General features: G+C 40.7%; 1 long non-coding RNA gene across 2 annotated transcripts in view; it reads right to left on the bottom strand.

Moving 5' to 3' along the window:
• Positions 1–15,924, bottom strand: part of LOC136884390 (uncharacterized) — a 130,013-nt gene that overhangs the window by 88,082 nt on the left and 26,007 nt on the right. For both annotated transcript variants that reach the window (XR_010861356.2, XR_010861355.2), the window contains exon 2: positions 5,045–5,124. This is a non-coding gene — a long non-coding RNA (uncharacterized lncRNA). The remainder of the gene's footprint in view (positions 1–5,044; positions 5,125–15,924) is intronic.

The following is a 15,924-nucleotide window of genomic DNA, read 5'->3' as shown; positions in this document are numbered from 1 at the left end:
TAGCGTCGGGGTCGGAAAGGAACAAGAGTTGACCAAGGAAGGTCATATAGGATCGATGAAAGTGAGGAGCCTGGCACAAGTAAGTGGAAGCAATGCCAGAACTCAGCTAAGGGCCCCGTGGTCGCCATCCCACGCTCCAAAGTTCAGAGCCCCTGAGGCTCTTTTTACTCGCCTCTTACAACAGGCAGGGGATACCGTGGGTGTTATTCTACCACCCCCACCCACAGGGGGATGATGGGATAGGAAAGTCCTAGGAATGGGAAGGAAGTGGCCGTGCCATTAATAAAAGAACAGCCCTAGCATTTGCCTGGTGTGAAAATGGAAAACCACGGAAAACCATCTTCAGGTGGTGGTGGTGGTGATTATTGTTTTAAGAGGAAGTACAACTGGGCAACCATCCTCTATATAACACTAATCAGAGGGAAAATATGGAAGGGGTCCGACACTTCGAAAAATGAAGATATCGGCCAAAGGATGACAAGGGCCACGAAGGGCGTGAAAATGAAAGACTCCCTAGCCATCTTCAGGGCTGCCGACAGTGGGATTCGAACCCACTATCTCCCGGATGCAAGCTTACACCCATTTTCCTATAAAGTTCAAACTTTATTTTCACATTGTGATTTTTCCTACTTTTAAAAACACCACTCAAATTTGTTGGTCTACGGGTGTAATACCACACCATTTCTCCACTGACAGCTCAGAAATTAACCACTTAGTCGAGTACCTCGTCCCCTTACTCCGAAGTCCTCCCAGCCCAAAGTTTGCAATATTTCCGTAACACTACTCCTTTGTCGGAAATCGCTCGAAACAAATCGTGCTGCTGTCCATCGGATTTTTTCCAGTTCTCTTTCTTTCAGTTCTTCACAAATAATTACAAATACGAATCACCCATTTTCTTTATTTTAAAGGTAAGTACGAGTAAATCTGTAGCTTCCGCTAGTCGTTGTTAATACACGTTAGGCCTACATGACAACATTCGCCAATTATGGAGAATGGGAAAGCAATTTTTTAATGACTTTTATCCAAATGTTGTCTCATAAATTTATTTGGACTGTGCTGAATGAAGTGGTGTATAATTTATTATGATACGGTACACGTAAACATAAAAGGAAAAAGTTAGAATATTAATGCTCAAGTGAGAAATTTTACAACTTTTCTTTGAAGTTACCTATTTCTGTAACGGTTTGGTCTAGAAGGCTGTGGTTTTCACTGATCTGTTTCAGAATTGTGTGCGAAGTTTCCGGCAGGTCATAACAAACACTCAGGTGGTGGTGCAGATTATTTTTTAAGAGGAAGTACAACTGGGCAACCATCTTCTATATAACTCTAATCAGAGAGAAAAATGGAAGGTGTCCGACACTTCGAAAATGAAGATATCGACCAAAGAAAGACAAGGACCACGAATGGCGTGAAAAGGATTCGTAAACCTTAATACCGTCAGGGTCAGAAAAGAACAAGAGTTGACCAAGCGTGGTCGGATAGAATAGATGCAAGTGAGGAGTCTGACACAAGTAAGTGGACGCAATTCCAGGACTCAGCTAAGGTGGTGGTGGTGATTATTGTTTTTCTTTTTTGCTAGGGGCTTTACGTCGCACCGACACAGATAGGTCTTATGGCGACGATGGGATAGGAAAGGCCTAGGAGTTGGAAGGAAGCGGCCGTGGCCTTAATTAAGGTACAGCCCCAGCATTTGCCTGGTGTGAAAATGAGAAACCACGGAAAACCATTTTCAGGGCTGCCGATAGTGGGATTCGAACCTACTATCTCCCGGATGCAAGCTCGCAGCCGCGCGCCTCTACGCGCACGGCCAACTCGCCCGGTGATTATTGTTTTAAGAGGAAGTACAACTAGGCAACCATCCTCTATTTAACACTAATCAGAGAGAAAAAATGGAAGGGGTCCGACACTTCGTGAAATGAAGATATCGGCCAAAGGAAGACAAGGGCCACGAAGGGCGTGAAAACGAAGGACGCCCTAGCCCTCGCTAAACTAATAGCGTCGGGGTCGGAAGAGAACAAGAGTTAACCAAGGGAGATCGGATAGGATAGATGAAAGTGAGGAGCCTGGTACAAGTAAGTGGAAGCAATGCCAGGACTCAGCTAAGGGCCCTGTCGTCGCCAACCCACGCTCCAAAGTTCAGAGTTTCTGAGGCCCCTTTTAGTCGCCTCTTACGACAGGCAGGGTATACCGTGGGTGTTATTCTACTGCCCCCATCCACAGGGGGAGAGCAGGCCAGGGTATGACCACGACGTTATTATTCTTACACCATGCCATCATGGCCGTAAACTTGTGACATGATGCGTTATCTTGTTGGAACTAGAAATTCTTACGCATTAGTCCATTAACTGATGGTAACATAACCTCTTCCGCAGTATCACAGTATTGAGCGGAATTCATGGTTTCATCAAAAAGCTTGACCTCTCCTGGACTCTCACTGGTGATACAGCCACAAATCATCACAGCTTCGCCACCTTGCTGAACGGCAGGAACTAGACAAGCAGGTAGGCAGGATAGATGAAAGTGAGGAGCCTGACAGAAGTAAGTGGAAGCAATACCAGGACTCAGCTGAGGGACGCGTGGTTGCCAACCCACGCTCCAAAGTTCAGAGCCCCTGAGGCCTCTAGTAATAAGAAATTGTTTACCACCATCTTTCCTACTCTACCGGCAACATTCGGATGGAGAAATGTTTTCTAACAATGGGACTCGAACCGACCAAGTACAGCATGTTGTCAGATGATATAGACTTGATCGCTTAACGATCAAGGTCACGAGGCGGATTATTATTATTATTATTATTATTATTATTATTATTATTATTATTATTATTATTATTATTATTATTATTATTATTATTATTATTAATGACGAGGCTTACGTATTTAAGCAGACTGCTATTATTTTGACCAGAAAGGAAGCATATTCTTTCGTACACTTGCCTTGTCTTCAGGCTACCGAATGCTTTTAGAAAAGTGCGATTGATAGCTTTATCGCGCTGACATTGGTCTTGACACGAGACAGCACTAACTTATAACAAGAATTCAAGAATTCATGGGCACCACCAGTGACATTCAAGGTTGGTACTCATTCGACTTTCACACACCCACGGATCCACACACGTGCGCGCGCAGAGGAATGATATAACGTCATTGTCTCGAACAGCGTCATTTCAAACCTCTTGTTACCTGCAAAAAGGAGCGTTGCCAGGGCCACCACAGTATTATTTTATTTTTCAAAATCCTCAAATAGATTTGGACTGAGTAGCTCAGACGGTAGACCGCTGGCCTTTAGAGCCAAAGTTGGCAGGCTCGACCCTGGCTCAGTCCGGTGGTATTAGAAGGTGCTCAGATACGACAGCCTCGTGACGGTAGATTTACTGGTATATAAAAGAACTACTGCGGGACGAAATTCAGGAAGAGGAAAGAGGTTTCTACGAAGGAAGTGGCCGCAGAGTAGCTATAAGCTTGCATTCGGGGGAGAGTGGTGTTGATTATTGTTTTAAGAGGAAGTACACCTAGCCAACCATCCTCTATATAACACTAATCAGAGGGAAAAATGGAAGGGATCCGACACTTCGAAAAATGAAGATATCGGCCAAAGGAAGACAACAGTCACGAAGGCCGTGAAAATGAAAGATGGTGGTGGTGGTGATTTTTGTTTTAAGAGGAAGTACAACTAGGCAACCATCCTCTATGTAACACTAATCAAAGGGAAAAATGGAAGAGATCCGACACTTCAAAAAATGAAGGTATCGGCCATGGGAAAAAAGAGCCACGAAGGGCGTGAAAATGAAAGACTCCCTAGCACTCGTAAACCTAATAGCGTCGGGATCGGAAAAGAACAAGAGTTGACCAAGAGAGGTCGGATAGGATAGATGAAAGTGAGGAGTCTAGCACAAGTAAGTGGAAGCAATGCCAGGACTCGGCTGAGGGCCCCGTGGTCGTCAACCCACGCTCCAAAGTTTAGAGCCCCTGAGGCCCCTGTTAGTCGCCTCTTACGACAGGCAGGGGATACCGTGGGTGTTATTCTACCGCACACAGCCACAGGGATTCAGTGGAGAGATGGCGTGGAATGGCATTATTAGACGAATAAACTTGAGCAGAGCTTTTAAAGTAGGAAAGATTATATTTTGAAGATAAAGTGGGAATAAAAGGGGACATATTGGGGTAAATTTTTATTTACAGGACTAGGAGTAAGGGACTATAATAATTTATAAAGGAAAATGTTCGATAAATTTTCGAATACTTTGAAAACGTTCAAGAAAACGCTAGGAAAATAATTGATAAGGAATCTGCCACCTGGGTGACAGCCTTAAATGCAGATCATTGATTGATTGATTGATTGATTGATTGATTGATTGATTGATTGATTGATTGATTGATTGATTGATTGATTGATTGATTGATTGATTGATTGATTGATTGATTGATTGATTGATTGATTGTTTGATTGATTGATTGATTGATTGATTGATTGATTGATTGATTGATTGATTGATTGATTGATTGATTGATTGATTGATTGATTGATTGATTGATTGATTGATTGATTGATTGATTGATTGATTGATTGATTGATTGATTGATTGATTGATTGATTGATTGATTGATTGATTGATTGATTGATTGATTGATTGATTGATTGATTGATTGATTGATTGATTGATTGATTGATTGATTGATTGATTGATTGATTGATTGATTGATTGATTGATTGATTGATTGATTGATTGATTGATTGATTGATTGATTGATTGATTGATTGACGGTCGATAGCGCTGAATATATCTCTCTGTGGTTGCCCATTTTTACACCAAGCAAATACTGGTTCTGTAACTAAGACCATGGTCGCTGCCTTTCTAATTCTAGCCCTTTCCCATCCTTGTGTCGCGGGATTTGCCCTCACAAGAATTTATTTTGGTTATTCAGTCTACCGCTAATGGATTCTGCAAGAAGCATTGAACTCTCCTGTAATTAATTGACATGATCTTCACAGTACAGGAAGTGAAATTCTCTCTATGATCATCAGTCCTGAACACAGTACTCACCTTATTCTCGCTAAGGTCAATTCCGATCGGGCATCGTGGGCCAGGAGAATGACAGCAACCAGTAGTAAACAGTAGGTAACCTGTGAAGAAAAGAGCGAAACATTTTAAGTGGTGATGGTGATTATTGTTTTAAGAGGAAGTACAACTAGGCAAGCATCCTCTACATAACACTGATCAGAGAGAAAACATGGAAGGGGTCCAACACTTCGAAAAATGAAGATATCGGCCAAAGGAAGACAAGGGCCACGAAGGGCGTGAAAATGAAAGACTCCCTAGCCCTCGCAAACCTAATAGCGTCGGGGTCGGAAAAGAACAAGAGTTGACCAAGAGAGGTCGGATAGGATAGCTGAAATTGAGGAGCCTGGCACAAGTAAGTGGAAGCAATGCCAGGACTCAGCTGAGGGCCCCGTGGTCGCCAACCCACGCTCCAAATTTCGGAGCCCCTGGGACCCCATTATTCGCCTCTTACGACAGGCAGGGGATACCGTGGGTGTTATTCTACTGCCCTCACCCACAGGGGAGCATTTGGGGCCCCTATTGGTCGCCTCTTACGACAGGTAGGGGATACCGTGGGTGTTATTCTACCGCCCCCACCCACAGGGGAATCATCGGAGAATACCCCCTGTGGGTGGGGTACGTAGACGAAGAATACACCCACGGTATTCCCTAACTGTCGTTAGAGGCTACTAAAAGGGGCGACGAAGGGATGCTGAATGTTGAACCATGACCTTAATAGTGATTAGTACCATCAAGAGAGGAACACCATGAATCGACTTTTCTTGCGATCAGTACTACAATGTGAGCAGTACCATGAGTCTGTGGGTGGATCACTATGGGTTTACAGTACCTGTGCATAGTGTCCGCCACTATGACGGCGCTCCCCTCTGTCCATGTTCGGTTGGAACAGTGGTGGTGGTGGTGATTATTGTTTTAAGAGGAAGTACAACTGGGCAACCATCCTCTATATAACACTAATCAGAGGGAAAAATGGAAGGGATCCGACACTTCGAAAAATGAAGATATCGGTCAAAGAAAGAAAAGGGCCACGAAGGGCGTGAAAATGAAAGACTCCCTAGCCCTCGCAAACCTAATAGCGTCGGGGTCGGAAAAGAACAAGAGTTGACCAAGAGAGGTCGAATAGGATAGATGAAAGTGAGGAGCCTGGCACAAGTAAGTGGAAGCAATGCCAGGACTCAGCTAAGGGCCCCGTGGTCGCCACCCCACGCTCCAAAGTTCAGAGCCCCTGGGGCCCAGGACTCAATTAAGGTCCTCGTGGTCGCCAACCCACGCTCCCAAGTTCAGAGCCCCTAGGGCCCCTTCTAGTCGCCTCTTACGACAGACAGGGGATACCATGGGTGTTATTCTACCGCCCCCACCCACAGGGGGAGCCATTATGAGGTTCCGTTGACCTGGATTCTGGACCCTTTTAGACAACAAGCATTATCGATTCAGGATTGTGCTTTTGAAGCAGCTCCTTTGTATATACTATTGTTTTAAGTTAGTTTGCGGGTCGGATCCACTGATTTTTTTTAAAAGTTCATAATCAATGTTCATCATCGTCTTTTTGAATTCTAGTCAGTGGACTAATTTTGGAATTATTTTTAACTTTTAATATTGTGAATTGGATAGGCTGATTATTTTACATTCATATTAATTAATTCAGTCATTCGATTCATTCCTCATCAAGTTCTGAATTTTGGTCAGTGGATGAATTTTAGAATTTTAAATTGTAATTACATTTCGTCCCATTAGGGTACATGACCTGGATGTTCGGCCTCTTTAAACAACAAACATCATCAACATCATCGTCGGAGATCATGCTCATACATCAGCTATCCATCCAACCATTCTTTAACTCATCGCTTAACTCACAAAGCGCTTTATTTTCTAGCTCACTTCCTGCGCTTCGATCGACCTCAGTGCGACATAAAACAGATAAAAAACACTATTGCATAGACATTTTCCAAACAACTATAGATACAATGTCCAGTGTTCCCTTCAGAGGACAACAGGTTTATATAAGGGCAGCGTCATTGTATTTAAAGTTGTTCCTATTTTGTAATTCAACAGAGAGTATCACTTGACGGCACATGAATATCTTCCAAGACATGGTTGCGTCAGCATCTTTTATTCAGCCTCACTGAATCTGACTTGTTTACACAAGCCGAAACGTGCTTCCCATCCAAATTACATGAGATGATATCGTCCAACTAAGACTTGCTAATCGATTTGAACGGACATGTCCTTCTCTCGCCATCAACTGAGCTATTCAACAAATAAACACTGTATGCATAAGACAGCTGTTTAGTCTGAGGTGCTAACACTGTGACATGCGTATTTCCTCCAACGGTTGTCAACAGAACTCGCCGTCTGTCCATATTGTTAAAGTTCCTTTGTAAGTATTGCCGAATATTGACATTATGGGTAGAACGATGGGTAGAACTACGGGTAATTATTGAGGTGAGAAATAGTAATACAGATACTGAGGAACTCTCTGCAAATCATTCACTTCCATCTGTACCTGAGAACGTGATAGACATTTCTCCCCCACTAACCCTGGGAAAAAAAGAAGATAAAAGCTTCAACGATTAAATTTTCATTTCTTGATATTTTTAACATGATTAACATGAACACAGGCATGTGAAATGAGGAACAACTACTAATGCAAACTTTCTTATAATGTAACGTTATTCACAAAGAAACAGAAAAAAAGAACATATATAATTTCCATTTATTTTGGAAAGACCTCCTGTATTTACAGGCTGCCGCTAAGAACAAGGTAAAACATATCAATTTTATGTACATATGTATTAATAAAAGAACATTCAAAATTAGCTGTAGAGGTGGTGCCTTATGATCTTGATGGAGGCTCGGAGGACGAGGGTCGCGATTTCCGGGATGAGCTTCATTGGGAGTTGGAAGCGCTTCCATGTGGCGACGAAGTGACAGAGCTTGTTTCTCTAATACACTTTCGAACGAGTCTTATTTACGGAATTTTTAATAATATTCACAAGTAAATAAAAAATACAACAGAGAGAGAGATTTATGAAAGAAATAAATCATCCGTCCTCAAATGAGGGTGACCATTTGGATCCCGAATACAGTTTCACTTTCAATGGAGTTTAAAAATATCAAGAAATGAAAATTAATCGTTAAAGCTGTTATCTTCTTTTTTCCCAGGGTTAGTGGGGGAGAAATGTCATTCACGTTCTCAGGTACAGATGGAAGTGAATGATTTGGAGAGAGTCCGTCAGTATCTGTATTACTATTTCTAACTCGCAGAATGAAACTTTCAAGTTTTGCAGAAAGTTCGATGTCTGACTAGTGTGCCATTTCACCGTTCTATAGTTGCAGTTTTAGGAACAAAAATGGCGTTCCAGCCATTAAAGAATCAATATAAAAGCAATTAACAGCGGTACGAGCCGAAAAGATAATAATTTCAACCGGCAGTCACCGAAAGAACCATTCTTAGAAGGCGGTGAGAAAAGAATGACAGAAGCGGATTATTTAAACTGATTATTAAAGAAGAGACTTCCATTAGAACACAAAACTCAATCCAACACTGCAGCAAAAAGGAAGGAATCGAGTAAAGATACGAGTTGGATATCTGATTTTATGATAAATTATTGAAGAAAAATTAAATCCGCGACAGCCCGCTCAACGTCAACTGTAGATTGACATATATACTCGAAATTTAAGACCAGCGATAAGGAAACGTCAAGCTTTGTTCAGTTACTACGTCACGGTTGGGCTCGGAAGCATTATATTTTGTCCGATACTGCACACCGTAGAGAGCGGAATTCAACTGGCTATAAAGTGCAATTCTAAAAGCACAGAAAATTTACATTCATCCAACAAGCAAGAGAATTGAAAAATAAGAGCACATTTAGAGCTGTTATAGTTAAATTAGACGGCCCAGAGCACATATATTCCTTTATCATTGGCAGTACGAAACGAATTACAGCATGTCAATATCAACTAATGCGTTGTGTTATTCTGTCCCTGACGTACTGAAGACCACTATGATGTTCTAAGAAACTGAGGCAGAGACTAATCCGACTATGGTGGCGCTTCACGAGATTGATGACCCAGGAGGGTTGGTAATCAGCTGAGAGGACGAGATGGACCCGATTACCTAAGCCGAACCATGGAGCGAGGCCTACCAGTCCCGATGATCAACAGCGAGATGGGAGACACTACCCAATAAGCAAAGTTAAGTCCCCTTTGAGTCGTTTCGTAAGTAGAAACCTTTTTTTTTTTTTTGGCTATGTGTAACATAATTTGTGACATTGTGCGTGCGTAGATGATATTCAAGTGTAGTTACAAGGAAGTAGGTATTCATCTGAAGTTACCGTTAATCCCATATATAGGCGTAAAATACCAGTGAATGCCGTTCGCAAGTTTATCAGTGTGGTGTTAGAGAAAGTAATTGACATTTTTAAATCGTTGTCAGTGAAGTGTTAGAGTATTATATGAAGGTTAATATACATGTGTGATGGCTTTAACAGAATAACAAGCGTGGAGATCGTATTTAGGGAATGATTACGACGAAGTATAGTAGCACAGTTTAATATTGTGATGTACTTTTCTTTGATACTATGACGGTAAGGATAATGTTTTATATGTGTAGGTTATGGCACATATGCAGCGTATTTGATGAAATGAGTGTCTGAGACGCACTAATATGAATGGTACGTGATATTTGAAGTGATAAATGGTGAATGAAATAATAATAATATGAGTTGATAGTAAGTTATGATGGTGATAGTTATTGTTCTTTGGAAAGTTGGTCATAGTATTCTTCCGAGAGATGATAGTATGTGTAAATTGCGCATGCTAAGGTATATATTGAAACGTACTGTTTTCAATTGCTGTTTTTGTTCCCTGATATACAAAATAGGTTAGGATACGATCTCAGTGCCATCAATACAGACTTATTTGAGTATGTAGGATCATCAGAGGAGCCGAGAGGCCAATAACGTTAATATTTAGGCCTTCACTGACTTATCTACGATCATTTTCAAATATTCTCACATACGGCAACTTAATTTGTGATTTTATGGGAGCAGTTTGACACATCACTGGTAACTTAGTCATTCATATATGGACCTTTAGATGCAGGTAGAGTCTTCTAACATGCCAATCTTTTTTCACTTATGGTATAACTTGTTGGAAAGTTAGTTAAATACACTTGGCAATGCTACATTCAGCCACATACGCACTTTAATTGAATTTCAACCATGAATTAAGATGATAATTGAGTGAGTTAGCCACATAAGCCTTATGATAGAATTAATTTGAGATTAATTACGACTTAAAGTGGACTTGAATTTGCTTATATGGAGATCAGACAGCATGAAATATGAAACGATTATGGAAATTTTCAAACTTATAAATTAGTGGAAGTTCTTAGAAAACAAACATTGCTTTCTCACACGATTTTCCTACTGTGCATGGACACGGATGTTAAGTTTTCAGCAAAGTGATATTCATTTCTCTAGTCACATGTGAATTAAAGATCAAATGATAGAATTTTTTGGGTAACTTTGAGGAGCAATCCAGCTCACTAAGAAAAGATTCCAGATCTTAATTAATTAATTAATTAATTAATTATTGGTTATTTTCACTGCGTTTTTACATTCTTAATTGAAACCATAATTTGAAATGCTGTATATAGTAGGGAGTATAATTTTGTTTTCATTTAAACCAATTGGATGCATCTAATTATTTCAACTATATTTAATATGTTTCACTTGAATATATATATATTTTAATTTTTCTTTTTCATTTGATTTTTACGGACATTACTTAATTACAACCTAATATTTCGACAGGCCAGAATTAGCGTATCGATGATTGAAGCCTGGTTTCCTATTACTTGTTAAAGGTTTTTCAAAACCTGTTTTTCTTTCATTGCAACATAATTACAGCGCATAGAGATGCTGATTGCGTTATGAAACTATCTACGTTATATGAGACAATTTCTAACAATATTTTACGTAACTTTTAAATGATACTTAGACTGATTTGCCAATAAAAGCTGAGTAGTGAAAAAATTAAAAATTCTTTTAATGACTACTTAGAATAAGAGCTAGATATAAGGCTATAATGACTCAATTTCTGATTTCGATTTCGATAGCAACATGCACGAATTTCTTGAAATGCCGTAATAACCTGGATTTTGCGATGAATTTCGGCGACATGCGAGTATGGTATCCGACTGATAGCGTGTTGTAGACGTCCTTCTGCGTAGGTTGAGATTTACCATAGGCCATCGGCATACTTTCTCACGCGGAACCTACAACCCAGCAATGTTAAACAGATGGAATCGTTATCAAGAGCTAGTCTGGAACACATGTATCCTCACCTGGACGCGGGAACGGTGCATGTAGTTTTGGCTGCCCAATTGTGGGGCAATTAATGAGAAAGGTACTGGAAATGGTCTCCAAAGGCATGTAGTTTTGGCGCCCATACGCGTGGCAATTTAAGAGAAAGACACCGAGGTCAGGAACCGTTGGTCGCCAGAGCATGTAGATTTGTCGCACTTGAAGTTGGCAAAGAGGGAAAAACACCGTGGGAGAGAGACGTTGGTCATAAAAACATGTACATTTAATGCCACAACGTGTTCGTAATGAAGAGAAAGGCATTAGGGTCAGGAAATAGAGTCGTCGAGTCTTGCAAAATTTGGCTACGTAAATATGTGGCAGTCTGAGAGAAAAACTTACTGAGGAAACCTTGATAAGAAGGAAAGGTGTTTTAGGAGTTGATTTACAGAGGATTTTGAACGTACGAACAAGATGATTGAATGAAAATGGCAGTATCGTACAAAACTTAGTTGTATCTGGTAAAAGAAGTTGTCGTTTGACCAGATAATTATTTTATATTGGGATCGAAGAAAACACAGGAAAACAATGAACTGTGAAGTCGAGTAGATGCCCAATAATAATAATAATCAGAAGTAAGAGAGAGAAGAAATGGATGGATGAGCTGAAGGAAATGTCCGAGGACGACTGGAAACAATCGAATTTCAGTATAGAGGAAGCTGATGTAGAATATGAAGACTTTACAATTGTAAATACGAATAGCTGGAAATGAATTTAAGGAATGATGTTAGTATGTTAGTCACAATTTATTATGAAATAACTTAGATATAGGAAGTAGATGGTAAGAAATTAAGTCATTTGAACCTTTTTAATTATTCATGCCAGAATTAAGATTTGGAATCTCAGTCATTAGGGTAAACGTTTCATATTTCATGGTGTAATTGGGTCAACCTCGTAAGCAAAGCCTAGTCAGAGTAGTTAAGCCTATATTTAAGCATAGTACAAGTACAGTTGAGTGAGTTAAGTATAGGAATATTGGAGAATATTGAATTATAGAGAAGTTAGGACAGAATTAGAGTATTATTAGGAATAATAGAGAATTCGGAAATAATACATGAAAGCCAAGATGTCGACGTTAAGCCAATTAAAAGCACAATTTGAAGAGTACCAGAAGGTACAGGAGGAGAAGCAAGAAGAGAAGGAGAAGAGACAGAAAGAAGAACAAAAGGGAATGTTCGAAATCATAAGAGGAATGATGGAAAAGCAACAGGGAATGATAGAAGAAATGAGTAAGAAGCAGGAAGAAATTAAGAGAGAAAGGCAAGAAGAAATGAGAAAACAGAAGGCAAAGCAGGAAGAAATTAAGAGAGAAAGGCAAGAAGAAATGAGAAAACAGAAGGCAGAGCAGGAAGAAATTAAGAGAGAGAGGCAAGAAGAAATGAGGAAGCAAGAGGAAAGATTAAGGGAAATGATGGAAGAAGTGAATAAGAAACAAAAGGAAGAACAGGAAGAGAAAGAGAGAAAACAGAAGGAAGAACAGGAAGAAAAGGAGAAGAGGCAAGAAGAGAAACAGAAGCAAATGATGGAAGAAATTACTAGTAAACAGGAAGAGAAGCAGAAGCAAATGATGGAGGAAATGAAGCAGGAGATGAAGGAGGAGATGAAGAAAGGTCATCAGGAGCAGAAGGAAGAATTGAGCAAATATCAGGAAAAGATGGAAGAGGTAACTAGGGAACAAGAAGAAAGACACGAAATAATAATGAAGGAGATGAAGGAAGAGATATTGAAAATAGGATCAGATATGAACAAGATCAAGAACCACATGGGTAAATGGAAAGCAGAAATTAGCGGAAATATTGAGGAGAAGAACCAGAAAATACAAGAAATAAATGAAATCAAGGTGGTGGTGGTGGTGATTATTGTTTTAAGAGGAAGTACAACTTGGCAACCATCCTCTATATAACACTAATCAGAAAGAAAAAATAGAAGGGATCCGACACTTCGAAAAATGAAGGTATCAGCCAAAGAAAGACAAGGGCCACGAAGGGCGTGAAAATGAAAGACTCCCTAGCCCTCGCAAACCTAATAGCGTCGGGGTCGGAAAAGAACAAGAGTTGACCAAGGGAGGTCAGATAGGATAGATGAAAGTGAGGAGCCTAGCACAAGTAAGTGGAAGCAATGCCAGGACTCAGCTAAGGGCCCCGTGGTCGCCAACACACGCTCCAAAGTTCAGAGCCCCTGGAGCCCCTTTTAGTCGCCTCTTACGACAGGCAGGGGATACCGTGGGTGTTATTCTACCGCCCCCACCCACAGGGGGTTGAAATCAAGAAGGAGATGATTGGGAACAATAACTATCTCCAATCTTTAAAGGAGAATGAGATAAAGAACCTGACAGATAGTATGGAGAGACTGCATATAGATTCCCAAGAAAAATGGGAACAATGTGAGGAGAAGATTGGGAAGTTAGGCGATGAAATACAGACAACAAATACCGATTTGGAAAGGAAATATGAACAAGCCGCAGATCAATCGGGAATAAAATAACGGAAATAAGAGACGAAATTGAGCACAACAAAGAAGAACTAAATCAGAGGATGAGTAAATCTGAGGAAGGGCTTCGGCAGATACAAGCTCAAATACGAGAGATCCGAGATGAAGAACTGGGAAGAACCGTTACGATATCCAACGGCGAGCGTCGTAAGAACGTTGAATTCCAGATGAATGAGAGGTGGTGGTGGTGATTATTGTTTTAAGAGGAAGTACAACTAGGCAACCATCCTCTATATAACACTAACCAGAGGGAAAAATGGAAGGGATCCGACACTTCGAAAAATGAATGTATCGGCCAAAGGAAGACAAGGGCCACGAAGGGCGTGAAAATGAAAGACTCCCTAGGCCTCCATACGTAATACCGTCGGGGTCTGAAAAGAACAAGAGTTGACCAAGGGAGGTCGGATAGGATAGATGAAAGTGAGGAGCCTAGCACAAGTAAGTGGAAGCAATGCCAGGACTCAGCTAAGGGCCCCGTGGTCGCCAACCCACGCTCCAAAGTTCAGAGCCCCTGGGGCCAGATGAATGAGAGAGAAGCTACATCTATACCAGTTACGCGTTCGAATCACAGTATTGTCGAAATGAATACAGAGAACGGAAGCAATGGGAGTCCCACTATAATTAATGTAATAAAAACATTCGACGATAGGCCGAAATATTTTAATAACACAACCAGTATTTCGCCAAAACGTTTTCTTCGAGAAATGGATGACTATTTTAAGGAGCATGGTATTCCCGAGGAGAAAAGACTGAAAGTAGTAGAAAAACACTTGGACGCAAATCCTAGTTTGTGGTTCCAAGCATTCAAGTACACCTTTCATGAGTACAACGACTTTAAAACAGCATTCTTGCAGCGCTTTTGGAATCCAGACGTTCAGCAGAACCTACGTTTAGAACTCTATTCCCGTAAATATGCTTCAAATGGTCAAACAGGGTACAGCGATTACTTTGCCTACCAGTTTCATCGTTTTCAGGACCTGGATTCACCACCCAGCGAACTTGAAGCAATTAAGACCATACAACGTCAATTTCCATTAGACGTTCAACGATTATTAGCTACTGCTAACCCGTTAACCGCAGTACAGATGGAGACAACGCTAAGGCAGATTGACATGACTACTGTACCTCATCCCCACAGGATAGTTAGGAACAGTTACGGTGAAGAAACTGTTAACATACTTACGCAGGATGACACGAGCAGAAATACCCTAGAAGAACGTAGGAACACAAACAGAAAAAGACAATGGGGCAATCCAGAAAATGGAAGTAAGGAAGAAGAAAAATGCCATTGCAGAAAGGGATCCTATGGTCAAGGAACATATATGGGAAACAGGAGATACAAGCCCAATATGCGACTTAGGAACCAGTATCGAGAAGGCTGAGGAAGAAACAACTTCAGAGAGAGACCCCGATACGAAAGAAGGAATGTTAGGGATAGTCAAGAAAAGGAAAGTTACAACAGAAGGTACATTCAGGAACTGAATGAGGCTCGAAACGACAAAATTAAATGGGAAAAGGCTATAAGAGATCAAGACGTAAATACTGACGTAGAAGGAGCCGAAAGTCTTGAACTACAAAGATTTAAGAAAAGAAAACAGGAAGAACAGGCGCTCAATCCCAACACAAAGGAATTCGAGTGTAGGAGAGAGAGCGAAAGGTCAACAAGCAAAAAAAAACGCCGATTTCAGATTAGAGGGCGAAATTGAGAATGTTGAAAACGCAGGGAATTTCAAAATTATCAGTTATTTTATAACGCAAGTAGATTCGTGGGAGATTGATTCTGAAGAATTGGTAAAGGACCTAACACAGCATCATGTGAAGAAAAGATATAATTTACCTATTATTGTAGCAAGGGTAGGAGAACTTAAAGTACATTGCCTCGTGGATTCTGGAGCCAGTATTAGTGTGCTATCCAAAGAGCTTTTCCAAGTCATGAATAAAAGAATGAAACTACCAACAATACCAGTGTCAAAAATTAAGATACGGGGTATAGTACCTGACAAGACA

Source organism: Anabrus simplex, chromosome 12 (assembly GCF_040414725.1).
Source record: "Anabrus simplex isolate iqAnaSimp1 chromosome 12, ASM4041472v1, whole genome shotgun sequence".
Taxonomy (NCBI): domain Eukaryota; kingdom Metazoa; phylum Arthropoda; class Insecta; order Orthoptera; family Tettigoniidae; genus Anabrus; species Anabrus simplex.
Note: the sequence above shows the minus strand (reverse complement) of the source record. Positions and strands in the feature narration are given on the sequence as shown.